Source organism: Podarcis raffonei, chromosome 1 (genome assembly GCF_027172205.1).
Source record: "Podarcis raffonei isolate rPodRaf1 chromosome 1, rPodRaf1.pri, whole genome shotgun sequence".
In the NCBI taxonomy this organism is placed as follows: Eukaryota; Metazoa; Chordata; class Lepidosauria; order Squamata; family Lacertidae; genus Podarcis; species Podarcis raffonei.
Window position 1 is genome coordinate 138620737 of NC_070602.1, and position 20676 is coordinate 138641412.

The window sequence follows — 20676 nt, forward strand, 5'->3', positions numbered from 1 at the left end:
GGTACACACAACAACATCCTGAGTTAAAGGGAAAACATGTCAACTTCAAAGGAGAGCAGAGTGCAGTGACATTTCAGAATAATTGCTCCTCTTGCACAACTTTAAATGAAATTTACATGCAAGATGTCAAAGACAAAAAGAAGGATTTTATTTTTTTTAAAGAATCTAAACATGCACATTACCACTGCAGTAGTATCTCGACAAATTCCAGAAAATGCAAGCTGGCAGCATGGTAGAAAGCAAAGAAAATCATGACCACTAACTCAGAAGGTGGGGGGGGGGGCGGGGGGGAAGCATCCCTACTCAAAATGTGTTTGAATCATACACTTTTTGGCTCCTTTTTCCAGAAAGGTAGATTTTGGAGTGTCTGTTTTCCGAATTCACTAACATAAAACATCCTTTTTTGGCATTCTTCCAGCATTAGAGGTCTTGCAATAACAAATAACCCTGCAGTTGTATTGATTTAACACCCCCACCTCAAGCACAGGAAGGGGGGGGGGGAGGCCAATTTTCTGTTGGTTCCAGCACTTTCAAATTGCTATGTTTGTTACCATGAGAACTTGATTAAAATACCGCCTACATGCTGGGGAGGGGGAGGAGAGGTAATATCTTCTTTTAACCTTTAAGTGAGAGCTAGTTCTAGCACACACTTGGTGCATTGCAGTATTTTCACCATCACCATAACGTTCAGCGGTCCATGGCAGCAGAAATGCCTTGACAGATTTTATTTTGCTGAATGGTTTCTCCTGGAAAATATTTAGCTGTCAGAACAGCTTCAGCCAGTACTGACACACAATGAGTTTTCATATGCACGCATGTTTCTTTCATACTAACAAAAACACCATTAACACAAGGATCTAATCCGAAATTTACAGGTGGGGTTTTCAGCTCCCAAAGGCAATGAGGGTACCAGCGGTATGTGGGTACACATGTCTAAAAATAACCCAAGAAGCATAATATATTTGGGATTCTCTTCTTTTTGCTAATTATTATGCATTCAGCTTTGTAAAATGAATTCATAGAATTGTAGTGAATAGTACAACATGAAAGCTTTAATTAACAGATATGACCAATGATATGTGAAGAAATAAGGTAGAAACGGTATTTTAAATTACTAAGGACTACTCCCAAAATGAGTATTTGTAATGCCTGGAGAGCCATTATAGATGTTGGCCAGAGATTTAAGGGACAACACCCCCATCAGTGTAAACAGGGCAATAAGCTGTGTAGGCTAATTATTAGTCCAACAGCTATCCAGTTTTTCTTTAAGCGACTATTTTGAAAAATATTAAAGCTCTTACAATAAAAATTGTTATATGACACTTACCTTAAACAACCAGTAAGTACACAGTGTTAATTTAATGTTATGCGGTCACCCATATAGTACTGTTTGTGTGTTTGAAATATACAAAGCTAGAAAACATATTTGCTCTCAAAAAGACTTCAAAACAACAATAACTCTTATCAGAAAAAGCACTCATTGGCTCAGCAAGTAGCATGAGGCCACTGAAGCAACTCTTCCAAGTTCACAGAATGGTTTCAAGCCATGGAATTTGTCCTCCCTCGTTCATTTCTTTGAATCAGCGGTGGGAAGATGCAAGAGCTCCTTTCCCATATGAATGAGTCAGTCATCTCCAAGTATGTCTGTCCTGTAACACACAGAGCATCATGGCTCTTCCCCATCCCTGCATGTACACTCCACATAGAAAGCAATGGACTGTATTCAGCTACATTTTAGTCCGAGGCCATTAATAACAGCCATTAATAACTTATAAAGTGGGGAGTCGGGCATGTCTATGTGATTAGGGCAGACATATGAACAGCAGACATCTCTGATGCCGAATCTGGTCCTTAGAAGCCAAGCATTCTTTTGCCCTCTCCACACTCAACATGTGATATAAAAATCTATTCAGAGGCAGAATCAAGCACCCTCTTAACTATGTCAAAGGGAGGAGAATTTCCTCCTCTAGTCCCAGCTTTTATTGAATTCTGATGTTAAGTAAGGAACTTGCAGCAGCTGGTGCCACCTCTGACTGTATAATCCCAGGCTAAACACAGTCTGTGTCCCAATTTTAGACATGTTTGCAGGAGTGGATGATGAGTCAATCTATTAATTTGCATTATTATTATCACTAGCCTGATCTACTGTCAATTAATGGAACTAAAGTTGAGTAAGCCTTCAACTTCTTTCAACAACTCCTCAGTGATTGTGCTAAAGATTAACAAAGTAGTTTAAATACCACCTGACTGCTTTATTATTATTATTATTATTATTATTATTATTATTATTATTATTCCCTGCCTTTTCCCCTGGTGGGACTAAGGCACTTTACAGATTAAAATAAGAACTGCTAAGAACATAGAAAAAAGAATTAAAAACAATTAAGCAATGATAGAAATACACACACTTTCATTAAAAGCAGTCAGTTTCCAAAAGCCTGTTGAAATAAGAAAGTCTTCACCTGCTGTTGGAAGGACAGCAAGGAGGGAGCCAGTCTAACTTCTCTAGGAAGCGAGTCCCAAACTTTGGGAGTAGCCACTGGGGAAGCCCTCTGCCACATGTGCCTGTGTGACCAAGAGAAGGGCATCCCCAAAGATCTCAAAACTTGGGTATGAGGGAACATGGTCTTTCAGATAGCTTGGCTCCAAGCTGTGTAGGGCTTTATAGGTCATACCCAGCAAATTGTGCCTGGAAACAGCCAGTGGAGCTGTTCTATTTTTTCCTAAATAATTTTTTTATTTTAAATAAATTTTTATGCCAGTGGAGCTGTTCTAGCAAAGGAGTCCTATGAGTCCTATAACCAGCACCAGTCAGCAATCCAGCTGCAGCTCTTTGAACCAGCTGAATTTTCCAACCACTTTTCAAAGGTAGCCCCATGTACAGTAATCCAAACGGGCTATAACTAATGCATGTGTCACTGAGGCCAAATTGGACATCTCACTATGGTATGGAAGCCACATAGGATAGCTAGCAATCTTACTACAGATTTCCCTCCTACCTGCTCACCTTGTCTTTGGATCAGAGACCAAATTCAGAGAGTTTATCCAGTATGCAGATCCAAGCCACTTTACAAGCATCGGATCACTTCCCTTTGTTCAGGTGCTATCAGAAACAACAGCAATGCAAATATTTCTTGAAGACCATGCCTCATTCCCCTGTTCTAGTTTTTTTTCCTTTTTAGTCATCTTCATATAGATGATATAGTTAACTGGGCCACTACAAAATAGTATTTGACACATCAGAATAATATCTGAAACTCAATGGAAGCATGTCTGGTGAAAATCTGGCAAAATATGTTTGCTACTGAGTGTGTGATGCTTGGTTGTACCTCTATTTCTATGAGGATGTCTCGGTGTGTTTGAGCAGCATAGCCTTGGTGAAGTAAAAGCAGAGACTTCAGTCTTGAAAACAAAGGTTAAATTAATGCTCCCCAACTCAACTACTCTGCTCTAGCTTTCTTTTAACCTACAACATCTAAATGTGCATTGATAAAAAAAATTATACATTAATTTATTTATTAGTTGTAATTATTACTTGCCCTTCACCCAAAGGTACCCATAGCAGGATACATAAAAAGATAAAATATAGCACATAAGCACACAAAAACACATGAAAGCAAAAGCAGTAGTATGCCATATAGCAGCGGCAATGACGTCAATGAATAACAACATTTCCCAAAATGACTGGATTTATGTCCCTTTTAGCCTGATTAAACCTTCCACATTGTTTAAGAATATTCCAAAGTTTTGCTTTGGGGTTGTATAAAGTTTTACAGAAGCCTCAATTTAGCTACTTCTGTGCTGCCTGGGTGATGCTCTTAAGGGAGTTGGCTAGCAAGATTGGAAAGCTGCCTGGGTGGACTGATTAAGGGTGGACACACTTCACATCAGTTTGGCCAATTCCTGCTTGTATCAATGAGGAACCTTTAGTATGTACATCATAAAATGATAGGAGCTACCCAGGTTGAGGAAGAGAAATAGGTTCCCACTATTCATTTTTACTGCATCCCCAGAGGAGTGTGTCATGGTATTAAAAAATACGTTGGCTCAACTAGTTTTGTTCCTGAGTTTGTTAACAGATAGGTTGGAAGTTCATATTCAAGTTGCATATGCTAATGATTTCATATACTAATGATTTTTTTAAACCCTATTTCCTTTTAATATCACATTTCATGAAATTTTCCTCCTTCAAGCCATGGCACTGGTGCTAAACAGCAAAGAGTGCTACAGGCAATTACACAGAGAAACACCAGCCTCTGTGCTAGTTTGTCTTTCAGTCCAAGAATGCGGCCGGCCAGCATTAATATTAATATATATCATACAATTGACATTATCTATCACTCCAAAGCTTTATAATTTACAGTTTTGGAGAAGATCTGAAAACAATTTTCCTTTGAATATGAAAGCTTTAACCAGGTCAAACACTGACAAAGCATTGTGAATTTTCTTTTGGCAGCACATTGTGAATTTTCTTTGTGGGGCTGGCATTCATACAACCTCAGAAGACTTCCTTTGCTCAGAACAGTGCTTGTATGAAATAATTCTCCAGGGATTAATTAACATTGTCATGTTTCCCACAGAGGGGAGGAAAGAATGAAAAAAGATTTTATTCTCAGACAGAAGGTCACTGTTCATTTAAATGTTTATTCATTTAAATGTATGTACGAACATTGCACTTTCTCCCTACAACTCAGCTACTAAAGACAGCAGAGCCCTCTCTAATCTGGTCATGCTCCACATTTAGCAAGAACCAGCCCATTCAGGGTCACTTTGCGTCTATTTTTCACCCATGTAATTCTGTTTATTCATCATGTAAATGTATGTTGACTTAAGAATGAAATACAATTTGCATTTGTGGGGCGGCAGCATGACAGATTAAGACTGGCTAGGGAAATCGGTAATGATTTTAATAATAATAAAAATATAAGCCTGCTGTTTCTTGCATACTTACCAGTTTATTTTAGAAGTGTCATATATCTGACAATGCTGCTGGCTGGTAGTAGCTCTCTTTGAGCAGTATACAACCAAAGTAGAACAAATTTGGAAGTGTTTTATTTTGGGGATGATTTTCCTTCCCCTACATCAAACCCAAAAAGTTCAGTTGGCTCATAGTTTATTGGAAAGACACTGATTTGCTTCTAAAAGCATAAAACCATAGACAGTCTAATGCATAGTGAAACAGATTGCTCAGTGTTTAGATTAGTCCTAGGCTACATGCACCTTTTAAAGCACATTCTTTATTTTGGGGATGATTTTCCTTCCCCTACATCAAACCCAAAAAGTTCAGTTGGCTCATAGTTTATTGGAAAGACACTGATTTGCTTCTAAAAGCATAAAACCATAGACAGTCTAATGCATAGTGAAACAGATTGCTCAGTGTTTAGATTAGTCCTAGGCTACATGCACCTTTTAAAGCACATTCTTTCTCTCAAAGAATTCTGGGCACTAGACTGAGTTTGTCAACATAGGTTGCAAAATTAGAGAATGCCTATCAGCCTTATCCTAATCACAGGACGCTAAAACATAAACATATGCACTAAATCTTTGTGAGTCTTTAGTTGAAGTGACCTGTGTAGTGCCAGACAGCAGGTTAGGGAGATGACAAAAAGGGATGGAACAGAGAATGGAAGAGAAGAGCAAAGAGGCAGTCTTGCCTCCCCCAGCTAGCCCTAAGCTGACCTATATCTACCCTCCCACTGGTGGGGGAAGAGGAATGAAGAGGAGAAACTTTATCCGCTTTGTCCCCCTCCTGCACTACCACTGAGAGAAGGAAGCTTGCATGGAATGAGACAGAAAGAGGCTTCTCCAGGAAGCCCCCACAAAAGTAGGTCAGCAGGGGTCATATCAGCTTGCCTTGCAGGACTTGACTCTTGATTCCCCCCACCCCTGCCTGGGGCGACCTGTTCAGCACAGGACAGAATTGAGGAGTGTCTCCTTTACACTCAGAACAATAGACACGTCCCATGCAAGGTGTAGACATAAAAGAGACTTTGGAAGCTGCTTCCCTCAAGTCCTGGGTGCTCAGAAGGGGTGGGGCAGTGCTGTGGTCAAGGCTGGGAATGGGAGCTGGTAAAGTCCAGGGACACCCTGTTTCCTTGGACCTGGAGAAGTAGGACCCAGTCGCCCTTTGATTGCTTGGACACAGCCAATTGGACAGTAGTGGTGGCTCAGCAGCCGAAGAGGGATAGTTCGCCTGATGGTGACTAGCTCCCCTTCATCATCTGCTGCTGTCGCCACCAAGAAAAGGAAGCCTGTGCAGGGGCAGGGGCGAGGGGGCATGAATCTGCAAGGGGGGGGCAACAGTGTAGACTTTTGTCCCCATGCTAAAATGTTTATCTCTGGCACTGCACATGTGTAGACTGTAGAGACAGTGTACATGACCAGTGTTGTCTGTTCAACCTTGACTACTGTATTCAGGCTATAATAAGTGTAAAGGTTTTATAAAACAGGGCTATACACAGCATTATTGAGGCTCAAAAGATAGGCCTGCAATAGGTGTGCCTCTTTCTTGCTCTAACTGCCTGTTCACCTGCCTTCTCTGTGTAAACAGCGGAAAAAACAAGGAAAAACAGCAGCAGCAGCCGCCTCTGCTTGTCTTGCCCTCTGGGTTGGTGATGCAAATTGGGTCCAGAGGGAAATGGCAAGCGGACAGAGAGCTGTATCAATGACAAGGAGGAGGTGGATTCACTCGGGTAACAGGACCCACTGAGGGCATGTTGCTCATGGACTAAAACAGACACTGCTTCTCTTGAAGACCCCGGGGAAGGGGTAAGCTAAAACCCTGAAACTTCAGGTCAAACTCTGGGATCCTGAACTTTCTACTCTTGGCTGGTTTTTATTCTCCCTGTTATCTCGACTTTTCATACAAAGGACTGTCTTATATAGCACCAGACAATTGCTCTACAGAACAGGGTTGACAACCTCTGCCTTAAAAGATGTATGGCTAGGAGTTGTCTGGCAATTGTAACTTCTCCCATCATGAAACTTGTAAACCAGTTTGAGATTTTTTTATTTAAAATATGAAGTGGTATAGAAATTAAATTAATAATAATAATAATAATAATAATAATAATAATAATAATAAACTGCATATTAGGAATGAGGAGCATTTATCTATCCTCCTTTGCCTTGTATGCCCATCCAAGACAGATTTGGCAATAAAATTAGGATATTGCACAGAATCAAAGAGTTGGAGAAGGCCTTGTTGGTCATCTAGACCAACCTCCTGCTTCTTGCTAGAGCATCCCCAACAGATTCCTGGCTGGCCTCTGCTTTCCAAAAGCTCTCTGGACCAGAAAAGTGGATATTTATGGGGCATTTTGAAAAATAAAAAATAGTTTTCAGTTCAAACTCCCTTTTGCAAGAAGGAGGAGGAGGAGGAGGAGAAGAAGAAGAAGAAGAAGAAGAAGAAGAAGAAGAAGAGGAAGAAGATTAAGATTGTCATTACTGCATATGTGTTAGGAGCTGAAGAGTAGGTTAGCAGGAAGATATAGAGCATTCACTGACTGGAAATGAAGCAGTATGTCTGCCCCAAAACCTTTGCAGGAGCAAACAGTACTGAAAGCACCCCAGTACTATCCTGAGCGGAGTCTACTATTGGAGAGCACCCCAGTACTATTGGGGAGCGGGTGGCACTGTGGTCTAAACCACTGAGCCTCTTGGGCTTGCTGATCAGAAGGTTGGCAGTTTGAATCTGCCTTACAGGGTGAGCTCCTGTTGCTCTGTCCCAGCTTCTGTCAACCTAGCAGTTCAAAAGCACACCAGTGCAAGTAGATAAATAGGTAGAGCTGTGGTGGGAAGGTAAAAATCATTTCCATGCACTCTGGTTTCCATCACAGTGTTCTGTTGCACCAGAAGTGGTTTTGTCATGCTGACCGCATGACCTGGAAAAGCTGTCTGGGCACAAACGCCGACTCCCTCAGTCTGAAGCAAGATGAGCACCACAAGCCCATAGTCGCTGTTGACTGGACTTAATCATCCAGGGGTTCTTTACCTTACCTTTTCCCTTTACTATCCTCAGCACAAACCAGCCCGAATGCACAACAGGAAGGATGTCTAGAGGGCACCAAGAACTGACAGGCAGAGAGGGGCGAGGATGTAAAGAATTTCAAAGCTAGACAAGTATTTCACACAGTATCATGGACAAATAATGGTGCAGTAATACCCATACACCTTCTAAACCCTATTTAAAAGGCAAATATCTGGCTTGAAAAGCTTTATAATCAAGCTTAAACAGAACAAGTTGAGGAAATCTCCACTCAATATGAAGTTGGACATATCTGGCCCACGTACTGATTAGACTCTAATTCCACTCCCCCCACTAAATACCCTTCCATCAATGCTTTTGCTCTGCAGTGTTAAATCCTTCATAATAGATGAGCAAGTTAAGCACTAAATAAACAAACCCAAAATACTCCCCAAAAGATATTAACTGTGTCAAACTGTCATGCTATGAGAGGATGCTTAAATCATCTTTCTATCCTGAAAAGATTTACCTGGAACTTGTCCTAGATTTTAAGTTAACTGTTGTCATGTGAATCTGTCCAATTTTGTTATGAATGGTTCATCTTTATTCATAATTTGCCATCTTGGTTGATATAAGATACTGCCTGAGTATTATTATTATTATTATTATTATTATTATTATTATTATTATTCCTACTTCTTGTTGTTGTTTAGTCGTTTAGTCGTGTCCGACTCTTCGTGACCCCATGTTCCTATTACAATTTAGTAATCTCCTTCTAAACAACCATATCAAGGTGAATCAAGGTAATTTATACATAAGATAATTAACAGCAATTAAAAACATTTAAAACAAGAATATATTTAAATACATTTAAACAAGAATGTCTTCCAACTGCTTCCAGAACGTGCACATAGTGGGTGCCTATCATATCTCAACAGGGGCAGCCAAGTTCTTCTGGAGTGGGGCTTCTGAGATCTTTGGGACTTATAAGTAAAATGACTATGCTTCCCAGTCTGCTAGTGGGGGACACATCTTTAGGTCTTACTGTCCTGACGTCTACTGATAAAGTATCAGCAGATGAGGAGCTAGCTGCTCTGGCATCCAGAGCGGCGCACATGCTATGCGTCCCGGGGGTGCCGCCCGCATCAAGCGGCCCAGGAGGGCACTGCCCACAGCGAGAGGCCCGGGGGGGCGATGTCACCCCCCTGAGGGATGACACCTGGGGTGAACCGCACCCACCACACCCACCTTCCTCCACCAGTGAGTATTAGTGATTTCAGTGGGACTTACTCACAAGTAGGTGTGCACAGGTTTGCAGTCCTAATAAAACGTCTTAAGCATATGCAGCAAAAATCATATATATAATGTTTATCCTTTTCTAGTCTTTCCTTCATCTCCTTGAAAGTATAGCTTTGAGTCTTCCTCATAGGCTTTGAAGACACTTTTTTCGGGGGGGGGCGGGGACTCTGGTGCCCAAAACATTTCTGTTGCTGGCAAGGAGAAAGGAAATGAGGTTGAGAGTCAGTTATCATTAACTCCATTCCCACCGGGTCATTCTGTCCCAGGAAGGTCATGGGGTGTTGTTGAAAGCAGCCAGCTGCCGCTTTCAGGGGAAGCAAGGCTTTTATTTGCCAAAAATAAATGAATTAATAAAGTTAAACCAGGTAATGGCTATAGTGCAGCTTGGTTTGGAGGTTGTTTTTTGACATGCTACTCCTTGCTGATCTGTTTTGTTGTCTTGAACTGTTTGGACTATTCTATGAGTTTAATATGCGCAACTCACTCTTGGACACATTGTTTATTTATATCATTGTATCCCACAATTGTAGTATAAATTTTGTTTTCCAGGGTGCCCAACAATATAGCTAAAATATAACATGACAAAAGTGAAGTATAAGGAACTTGACATACCAAATCTGCCCATTGGTTAAAAATACTTGGAGCCTAGGATTGCATCCAACAAATTCATCCTGTTATAACAAGGACTTCTGCCAGTAAAATGGGACTTCCTCTCCCCTCCATGTGTGCCCCCCAAATCTGTTCCAGATGATGGTTGGGGATGGGGATATCCATAACAGACTGGAAGGGTACAAGGGCACAAAGGGAGAGGGAGAGGACATTCCATAGTACAGGTGGAGGTCTTTGAGCTAATGGGACAACTTTGTTGGATACTTGCCTATAAATTAGTGTGGAACCTAAATGACCATACTGTGGATGCAAGTCTCCTTGGGGAGCAAAATAGATGCTCAAGTTGAATTGTGAGGATAAAATAAAGAAGTGTTTTAAAATAAAACAATAGCATGGTAAACTGGGTTACCTATTTATATGGGTAGTACCAATCGAAGGTTCCTGTACTCCGTTTTCAGGACACCAATAAAAGCCTCAGTTGCCTGTAAATGAATGGATAAATTTGAATGACTAAAGATTTCCTGCGAAAAACAGATACGTTTCATTTCATTCAGAAACAAGTTATTTACAAAATGTTTATTATTATCTGGACAATATGCTGAATGGATACAGCTCAGTTGGTAGAGAATCTCAGGGTTATGCATTCGAACCCGATGTTGGGCAAAAGATTGCATTGCATTGCAGGGGGTTGTACTAGATGACCTTTGTGTTCCCTTCCAACTCTACAAATTTGCCTCTAGGTCATTTTCATCCTGGACTCCACTTCTGTGTATTTTTGATGAGTATTTTTGCTGGCTTGGCTTTAACCACTTGGGTTTGCTTCATCAGAAATATGGTTTATTGGATAACAGACAAGTTGGTGGGCTTTAGTAACACGTGTTCTCTGTTTGTCAGTCACTATAATCGAAGGGGCAGAAGAACCAGAGACCAAATTGCAAACATGCGCTGGATTATGGAGAAAGCTAGAGAGTTCCAGAAAGACATCTACTTCTGCTTCATTGACTATGCAAAAGCCTTTGACTGTGTCGACCACAGCAAACTATGGCAAGTTCTTAAAGAAATGGGAGTGCCTGATCACCTCATCTGTCTCCTGAGAAATCTCTATGTGGGACAAGAAGCTACAGTTAGAACTGGATATGGAACAACTGATTGGTTCAAAATTGGGAAAGGAGTACGGCAAGGCTGTATATTGTCTCCCTGCTTATTTAACTTATATGCAGAATTCATCATGCGAAAGGCTGGGCTGGATGAATCCCAAGCCGGAATTAAGATCGCCGGAAGAAATATCAACAACTTCAGATATGCAGATGACACAACCTTGATGGCAGAAAGTGAGGAGGAATTAAAGAACCTTTTAATGAGGGTGAAAGAGGAGAGCGCAAAATATGGTCTGAAGCTCAACATCAAAAAAACCAAGATCATGGCTACTGGTCCCATCACCTCCTGGCAAATAGAAGGGGAAGAAATGGAGGCAGTGAGAGATTTTACTTCTTGGGCTCCATGATCACTGCAGATGGTGACAGCAGTCACAAAATTAAAAGACGCCTGCTCCTTGGGAGAAAGGCGATGGCAAACCTAGACAGCATCTTAAAAATCAGAGACATCACCTTACCAACAAAGGTCCGTATAGTTAAAGCCATGGTTTTCCCAGTAGTGATGTATGGAAGTGAGAGCTGGACCATAAAGAAGGCTGATTGCCGAAGAATTGATCCTTTTGAATTATGGTGCTGGAGGAGACTCTTGAGAGTTCCATGGACTGCAAGAAGATGAAACATATCCATTCTTAAGGAAATCAGCCCTGAGTGCTCACTGGAAGGACAGACCGTGAAGCTGAGGCTCCAATACTTTGGCCACCTCATGAGAAGAGAAGACTCCCTGGAAAAGACCCTGATGTTGGGAAAGATTGAGGGCACAAGGAGAAGGGGACGACAGAGGACGAGATGGTTGGACAGTGTTCTCGAAGCTACAAACATGAGTCTGACCAAACTGCGGGAGGCAGTGGAAGACAGGAGTGCCTGGCGTGGTCTGGTCCATGGGGTCACGAAGAGTCGGACACGACTTAACGACTAAACAACAACATAATCACAACAGACTGATTTTTTTCAGATATTGTTGGGGCGAATGCACATTTTACCCAACAGTCTTGCCTATACCCATAAAGTACAAAGGGGGTGGGGGGTGTACAGAGAGTATGTCTGAAAGCAGACCATGCATACCAGACCTCTCTCCATCAGTGGCAAAGTCTAGCTACAGTGAGGAAAAGCAACAGCATGTGTGTGCAAGGAGCAAGGGCTTACTGAAGAACATGGATGTGTGAAGAGGTAAAGGATGGAGCCAGAGGAATGCTAAGGGAAATGAAGGCCTGTGAGCTAATAAAAAAAGCTCACTGCAAACCATAAGGTCCCTAGTAGATACACTGAAGATTTAGATCTGAGAGACAAGGTCTAACTTCTTTGCACAACTACCGATTTAGTGAGTGGCCTTTGCTCACACCTCCCCGCCCCCAACATCAGTTCTGCAAAAAAGGGACAAGCAATCTCACATGGATGTTGTGAAGGTAAGCAAGATTTTAAAAAGAAATCACCTTCCACTTAGGCAATGAAACACCACTTTGCAATAACTCCTCTTAACCAATGTATTGTTGCAGGCTTGGAAGAGTTGATATGTTTAATGTTGTTGGGAAATGGTGATGTTTACTTTGAAGCTAGCTTGTTTTTTTTTGGGGGGGGGGGTTTGAAGAGCCTCCTAAAAAGCATGCTTCGTACATCATGGATTTTAGGCGTGTATGTAAATCATTCTAAGTGTGCACCTAAAGCATGACTCAGACAAACACAATTTTGGAAACGTGTGTCTCATGCAGGTACAGAGAGCCAGGATTACTGAGTGAGCACTTGGCAACAACCTGATGTCATATAATATGCAAAATGTTGTCAGTGATCTCTCATTTGTTATACATTTCAAAACTGGTTTGCATTGGCACAAACAGCTCATGCTGCGAGAGGGTACTGTTTCTCAGGGCAAGAACAAACCTGTGTGCATCGTGGGGAAGAGGAGGCTGTTTTCCCCAGAGAGCCTTGAATGGGGAAGCCTTATAACAAACATTATGACAGCAAGGCTGCTGCCATCTTTCTGCAAAGCCCCCCAGTAAAAGGCCCCAGTCATCTCAATGCAGTAATTAGCTGCATTATAATGAGCTGATTGGAATCGAGGCTGTAGCTCACATTGATTTGTAACACCCATCCATGGTATGCAGAGGAATTTTAAAACAAATTAATTAAGCTTCCTCTGGCTCAGCAGAATGATCAATACAGTGGAGACATCTGAGTGCCTTCAGCATTAGTGGCCTTGCCATGCCTTCTGATGTGCCACTACAGCAAAAATAATTCAACATGGTTTAGCTCAGGGGATACAGCAAGTAGCTGCATAAATAGTTATTAGCTGAAGAGATGGCTCTTAGGCACAGATATAATCCAAAACACTGTAAGATCTGCAGCTTCTAAATGATCCAGATAATAAGAAAAAGATTAGGTTTGCTTGGTCCAGTTGTTTTATAAGAAATGAAACAAACAAATTAACACTTGTAAACTTCCCCCAAGGCCAGGTTTGATTTTAAATGGCTTAAAGCTATATGGAAGGCTAATTAAACCTAATTTACATATTACAGGCATAGCATTCACCTAATATGGGGCTGCTACAGATGTCAGGATTAACAAAACCATCCAGGACTAATACCTGCCAGGACTAATGCCTTTTCTTTTAAGCAGTTCATTGTGTTTATGTCCCTATAAATCACCGAAGAAATTTTTCTTTCCTAATGTTTCTTATTTTTGGCGCATGCATGCACACGCACGCGCACACACACACACACACGCACACACTATAGCCCTACCCAGACTTTCTAATCCCCCATTCAATTAGAATCACATGAGTGTGAATGGGATGAGCATGCTAGCTCTGCCCCATCCTCAGTTCCACCCTTCTCATTTTCCGTTAGTCGGAGGCGAACTGCTGGAGGCAGTGGGGAGCCTGCTGTCCTTGTGTTGACTCCCTATGTAATAGAGACTCCTGGAAGATCAGTATGCCAAATTACACAAGGATCCCCCACAAGTAGAAGGAGATCTCCACTTCAGAGGCTACCCCTCCAACTCCCAGGGGGGGCAGAAATGAGGGGCAGAGCTAGTGGACTCACCCCCTCCCTCACATTTGTGTTATTATACCTGGGAGGGGGGGTGAGAACACCTGAATAAGGCTTATGTAGAATCTGCCATGTGTGAAGGGGTAATAACTGGTATTATGGGCTGTATACAGTGTAGCACTAAGAAACTCATTAGGCAAGCAGAATGACTTCTGTTTGCGAAATGGGACTTTCCTCCCTCTGGAGCAGATTTGGATATGCTGCAGGGCATGCACAGTGGCAGAGAATTGCGCCAGTAAGGGGCATTCTACAAAATAATAACAATTAAAGAGTATATGCACGCAGGTCAACACTGAAGCAAAAAGCAATCTTTCAAAAATCTGCATTAGTGAAACTGAGGACTCCAGCAGCCACTCACAACCATAGTCATTGGAGAAAAAGCCCATTGACCACCCTGCCAATTTTCAAGAGGCTTCTCTGGATACCCTAGAACAGGGATTTTTGAAGTGTGATGTGGGAGTTCCATTCATTTGGTATGCAGAAAGATTTGCAGAACAGTTGAGAATATCTGCACTTAATTTTTCTTCTTCTTCTGACAACAGAGATCAGTGGGGGGCAGGAATTTTCATAATATGACACTGGTAGACTCTACTAATTTTTCCCTAAAACTCTACCAAGTACTGGGACACTTTTCAGTGGCCTGACTTAGGGCCTATGATTTTCATAATGCAATACCGATTGTGCTGTGGGTGAAGAACATTTTTATTTTAAGTGGTCCACTGAAACCACCTGCGCTTTTGAAGTGGTCTGCGAAGAAAGAAAGTAGAAATGAGAACCACGGTCCTCATCCGTTTCACCAATGCTTTAAAAATTGCTGTGTTTCCCCGCTGCCCCTCTTCAGATCAAATCTGACACGCCATAGGATTTAGTTTTACTTATGATTTTAACTTCTGGTTTGAGATCAACAGTGCAGAAACACTCCAATGAGAGAAAATTTAATCTATCAGATTAATACAGAACAGCTTCACACACAGAGAGAGTTCGGTCACTGCCATCCAAACCAATGTAATAATTGTTGCATAAATTATGCTTGTTCTTTGCAATTATTGCCCACATGATATAAATGAGGAGCTGAGGAAGATGTTGAAACTTATAATTAACGTGGGGCACTTACAAATGCTTTGCAGAGAGCAGCATGGCAGAGTTGTCATTAAAATTACATCTCTCTGAAATAACAACGTGCTTTGCTTTGTAGCCACTCAGGCAGGGGTGAGTCTGAGGGTTGTTTTGCTGATCCTGCCAAGAGGAATAATTTTAATACACTGCTTGAAAGATGTGCCACCTGCTATTTTATTATCTGTAATTTATGATGCAACGAGTGCTTGTAAATTCTTACAACACTTTATGAGACCAATAAAATCAAGAGCATGGGACTTCTCTCCTACTTCCCGGTTTGCCACCAAGCTGAACAGCTTAGGATACAATCCCAAATCAATGTGAATGGTTTTTACGTGTGACTGAGCCTAATAAATGTGAATGGTTTTTACGTGTGACTGCAAAAATAAAAAGTCCCTGTTGCTGATTTGGAGTTTCTCCACTCTACATCACCGTAGAGTCTGCAGAAGTGCAGGACCTGAAGCAAGCTGGGAGTGAAGGTATTACATGCTCAAAGAACGCATTGGTTCTTTCTTTTTCAAAAGGAAACATTGGCTCAACTCTCATGTCACACCACCATAGTCCACACTAGTCACAACTGGGAACCCAAACTATGGGTGATGGTCACTGCTAGTCCTACTCAGAGTACACTCACTGAATTTAGGTTCATTAATTTCAGTGAGTCTACTCTGCACAGGATTTAATTGAATTCAGTCCTATAATCTGAAAGCCTGCATATGCCGGCAAACCATGGGTTATAGCTGGCTTTCTAGTTTTATTTTCCATCAGCTCAGCATTCCTACCCCTATTGCACAGGGTCTTCTGGAGGCGGAGCAATAATCAGGACTATGCTTTTTCAACTCTGAGAACACTTCAAACCGTGAAAGCATTAACATTCACTGAGAGCATATGGCCTTTGTCATGTACAAACAGCTTGGGCTGTTACTGCACAATGACTCCCTATGGCTGCACAGATAAACAAGATGTATGTGGTCAGAAACAACCTACCTGTGTGTTCTGTGAGAAATCATATGGACTGAAATAGGGCATCTATTTTCCTAACACACAACCACATGATTATGCTACATAAGCGCACTACAATGTTTCCTGAGCCCCTGTACAGGTGGGTATGCTAGAGCCAGACTACTCTGCCTACTCTGCTTATGCACATGTCTTGCTAGTCCCAGGCTCATGGGCTCAATCAGACATCAAGCTAAGCCATGGTCAAGGTCAACTGGGTGTTATATGATATATGTGTTTGTGTGTGTGTGTGTGTGTGTGTGTGTCTGTGTGTGTGTATCACTGCAATGTGGGGACCTCTAGATGTTTTGGACTACAACTCCCATCAGCCCCAGCCAGCATCTGCAATGGTCAGGTATAGAGACTGCCACATCAAATTTGATTGTAGCTTATTGTCACCCTGGACCTTTACTTCTGATAGTATGGATATCCAGCTATACAATTCCTATACCCTTTGGAAGTGAGGGGAAAGTGTCATGAATGCTTCCTTGAGCTCCTAAAAGGAGAGGCAGGCTATAAATGCAATAAATGAATGAAGAAATAATTGAGATGCTTGGAAGCTTGGATGATAAAAGCCGCTGACTAATGGAAACCTGGAATTCTATCACTAGCAGCAATCCCATTAAAGTTCTAGAAGAGAAGCAGCCAGCATGGCCAATGGTCAGGGATGATGTGAATTTGCCCACAACATCTGGAGGGCACTACATTGGTATCCTTCTTCCACAATATGTTCCTATATACACATGAGGAAGTTCACAGAAGAGCACTGAGATTATGTGTCATCTTAAAAGAACCCACCAGGCACCTGCTTTGGGGCAGAGTATTGACTCTTCTTCATCTATTGTTGGTTAGGGAATTTGTGGGGAACCTTTGGCTCTCCAGCTGCTCCCTTGCCATGCTTTGCTGGAGCTGATGGGAGTTTTAGATCAGCAACTTCTGGAGGGCCACAGGTTCCCCACACCTGTATCATACTAAGTGTTCTGATTTTTCCAGGGACAGTCCTGAAATTATGGAAGCTATCTCAGTTTCTGATTTTATCCCAGAATGTCCTGCTTTTCCTTTTTCCTCCCCTCCACATTTCGGAGAACAATTAAAAATGGTGTGTGTGTGTATGCGCGCGCTGGTGCAAAAACGGAGCCCTGTTTATACTGAAAATAAAATCCCTGCACCAAATAGAGAAGCTGGCATATGAAGCCCTTCCTATAATTTTGAAAGAAAATATGACCAATCCACTTTACATTCTTTAATTGCAATGCTTCCGCAGCCAACCATTTTTAAGGAAATGCGGGGAGTATTTATTCCTTTATTGTAAATTGAGCCTTCCCCTGGTTACTCAGAAGGAAGTCTCACTGTATTTAATGGGGCTTACTCTCAGGTAACTGGGTCGTATTATTATTATTATTATTATTATTATTATTATTATTATTATTATTATTATCCTGCCTTTTTCCCTGACAGGAACTCAAGGCAGCTTACAGCTAAAATTTATTGGTGACCAATGTCGATGTGTATATGACGTCTATGTGTGCAGGAGATCAAATGCGGAAAAAGCACAGAAGAAGATGTTCCTATTTTCATTTGAGAAATGTTGCAGGGTATGCTGTATCAGGGGCACACCCATATGATAAATGATTCACTTTGATTTTAATCTCTGCTGGGCAGATGTCAGTCTTCCTCAGCAATATTTCGACAGCCACAGGAATACTCACTTTAAAAAATGGCTCCTGTTAACATCTACCCAATTCTTAATGTACACTAGAAAATAAGAAATTTACGGATTTTCTCCAAGGAGAGTTACAAGCAGTGAATCAAATCTATCACGTCACACCCATAATGACAGCAGATGTCAACTAGGATCAAACCATTGCAATCTGCCAATTTTATCATCTGATTTATATAATTTAATTCATATCTACATTTCGCATTAAAGGGCCAAGCAATTCTTTTGAATATAAGCAGGAATTCATACGTCTGAGTGACATTTCAGTCTCATTTGGGTTCAGAGTAACAAGCAGCAACTTCAAACTCTTTCCAACACTCTCACATGTTCACACTTTGTCAGAAATCCTTCATAGTGAATATTAATTTGTTTTACGTTACCATAAGAGGTAAATAAGACATCTTTTATTTATCCTATCCTCAAAGGAACTCCAAGTATCGTATTTTAAATCCTGTGAGGTAGGTCAGACAGAGAGACAATGTCTACCTAAGGTTAGTGAACATTGTACCTGAGGAAGGATTTGTACCCCAAGCCCAACACTTTATCCATTACATCTCACTGCTACCAGTTAGTCTCAGCAAGACCAAATATGCATGCTGGAGCCAATTAAAAAGCCATGTTCTCAAACTTGAACTTACCATCTTCATCAATATTGGTTAAGGGCCTTAAATGCTTGACCACATTGCTCTAAGCACAGATAATGCAAGTACAGTAGGGAATGCTTTCATTAATCAACAGCACCCCCCTCCCCACAACAGACCTGACTGCATGGGGGTGGGGGTGGGGGTGCTCTTGCAGCTGACAAGTCTATTTTGTGAAACAGTAGCTGTGTTTTGGCTTGGTGGGCACTTGGATAAGCACCCCTATCATTACTTGACATGTCTGTCTGCTCTGCTCTTGGGAAGGATTCTTGTTTATTTCAGAGAGCTCGTTTTCAAAGTAACACAGCAGGCAGACAGGCAGCAAGAGAGAATGAGGTGCCAGCAAATAAACCTACTGACCTGAATTTTCTGCTGGAGGATAGCTTGACAGAGAAAGCAGAATCTGAGGAAAACTTATTTACTCTGCTACAGCCAAACCTTGGCTGTCAAACGTAATTCGTTCCGGAAGCCCGTTCGGCTTCAGAAACGTTCGGCAACCGAGGCACGGCTTCCCATGGGATGAAAGAGCTTCCTGCCCTCAAGCTGAAGCCACGCCAGACATTCAGCTTCCAAAAAGTTCAAAAACTGGAGCATTTACCTCCGGGTTTTCACCGTTCGGGAGCCGAAATGTTCGAAAACAGAGCCATTTGGGAACTGAGGTTTGACTGTACCAGCCCACTTTGTGCCTTTCCTCATCTCTAAAGGCTTAGGTTATTCTGTTAAGTTATTTAAAGTATTCTACCCCATTTAAATATTCTACCCCATCTTCCAACCAAGCTTCTCCCTGAGTTATTTATTTAAATATATGCTCTGGCCTTTTTACGATACGATAATCTTTATTGTCATTGTCCCATACAGAACAACGAAACTGAAAATCTACATAAGACATTCAGAAACCAACAAGCCTGCCACCCCAGCTATCCCAGCCTGGTTAACCCCCTAAAAACTCTTATACAACATAATTAAATACAGTGGTACCTCGGGTTACAGACACTTCAGGTTACAGACGCTTCAGGTTACAGACTCCGCTAACCCAGAAATAGTACCTCGGGTTAAGAACTTTGCTTCAGGATGAGAACAAAAATCGTGCTCCGGTGGCGCAGCGGCAGTGGGAGGCCCCATTAGCTAAAGTGGTGCTTCAGGCTAAGAACAGTTTCAGGTTAAGAATGGACCTCCAGAGCGAATTAAGTTCTTAACCCGAGGTACCACTGTACAATATACTCCCATAGAGAATACCTTAGGTAAAGGACCATTAGGTCCAGTTGTGGCCGACTCTGGGGTTGCGGCGCTCATCTCGCTTTATTGGCCGAGGGATCCGGCGTACAGCTTCCAGGTCATGACTAAGCCGCTTCTGGCGAACCAGAGCAGCGCATGGAAACGCCGTTTACCTTCCCGCCAGAGCAGTACCTATTTATCTACTTGCACTTTGACGTGCTTTCGAACTGCTAGGTTGGCAGGAGCAGGAACCGAGCAACGGGAGCTCATCCCGTCGTGGGGATTTGAATTGCCAACCTTCTGATCTGCAAGTCCTAGGCTCTGTGGTTTAACCCACAGCACCACCTGCGTCCCAGAGACTACCTTACACTGCGTTTAAAACCAAAATCTCATTTGAAGAGAAACTGTTTCTCAGGCCTAGTCTTTATAACCCTGTACCTTCTTCCAGAAGGCAGAAGCTGAAAGAGATCATTTCCAGGGTGCGCTCCTACATGCTCCCCAAAATGCTAGAATTTACCAGAGAATTCATAATCATTATTTTTTTAAAAAAGTAAACTAGCTTTTTAAGAACAATTTAAAACTAATAAATCAGTTTATTGCTTAACCCAGCTCTGGAACTATCACCCATCATATGCTGTGGGGGGTATTGTTTTTGTTATTATGGTGTGTATTTTTGTGTTTTTATATTGTAAATTGCCCTGCGATCTTCGAATGAAGGAAGGTAATAATAATAATAATAATAATAATAATAATAATAATAATAATAATAATAATAATTGTAGCTCAGATAATTTTTTTTGCACTGGATCACACAGCCCTGAAAAGCAGTGGGTGTGACTGACTGCAAAAGGCGATTTCAGCTCAGCACACACATTACAGCATCAGCCGACGGCAGGTTAAGCAAAAAATGACTCCC

General features: G+C 41.8%; 1 protein-coding gene across 44 annotated transcripts in view; it reads right to left on the reverse strand.

Moving 5' to 3' along the window:
- Positions 1 to 20676, reverse strand: part of MAP2 (microtubule associated protein 2) — a 221573-nt gene that overhangs the window by 112175 nt on the left and 88722 nt on the right. For 39 of the 44 annotated variants that reach the window (XM_053365085.1, XM_053365312.1, XM_053365295.1 and 36 more), the window contains one exon: positions 10284 to 10356. The exons of 3 other annotated variants lie outside the window; for them this stretch is intronic. The gene's annotated coding sequence lies outside the window, so the exon portion shown is untranslated. Of the gene's footprint in view, positions 1 to 182; positions 222 to 10283; positions 10357 to 20676 lie in introns of all 44 variants that reach the window. 2 more of the 44 variants (XM_053365096.1, XM_053365067.1) reach the window with 1 other exon arrangement.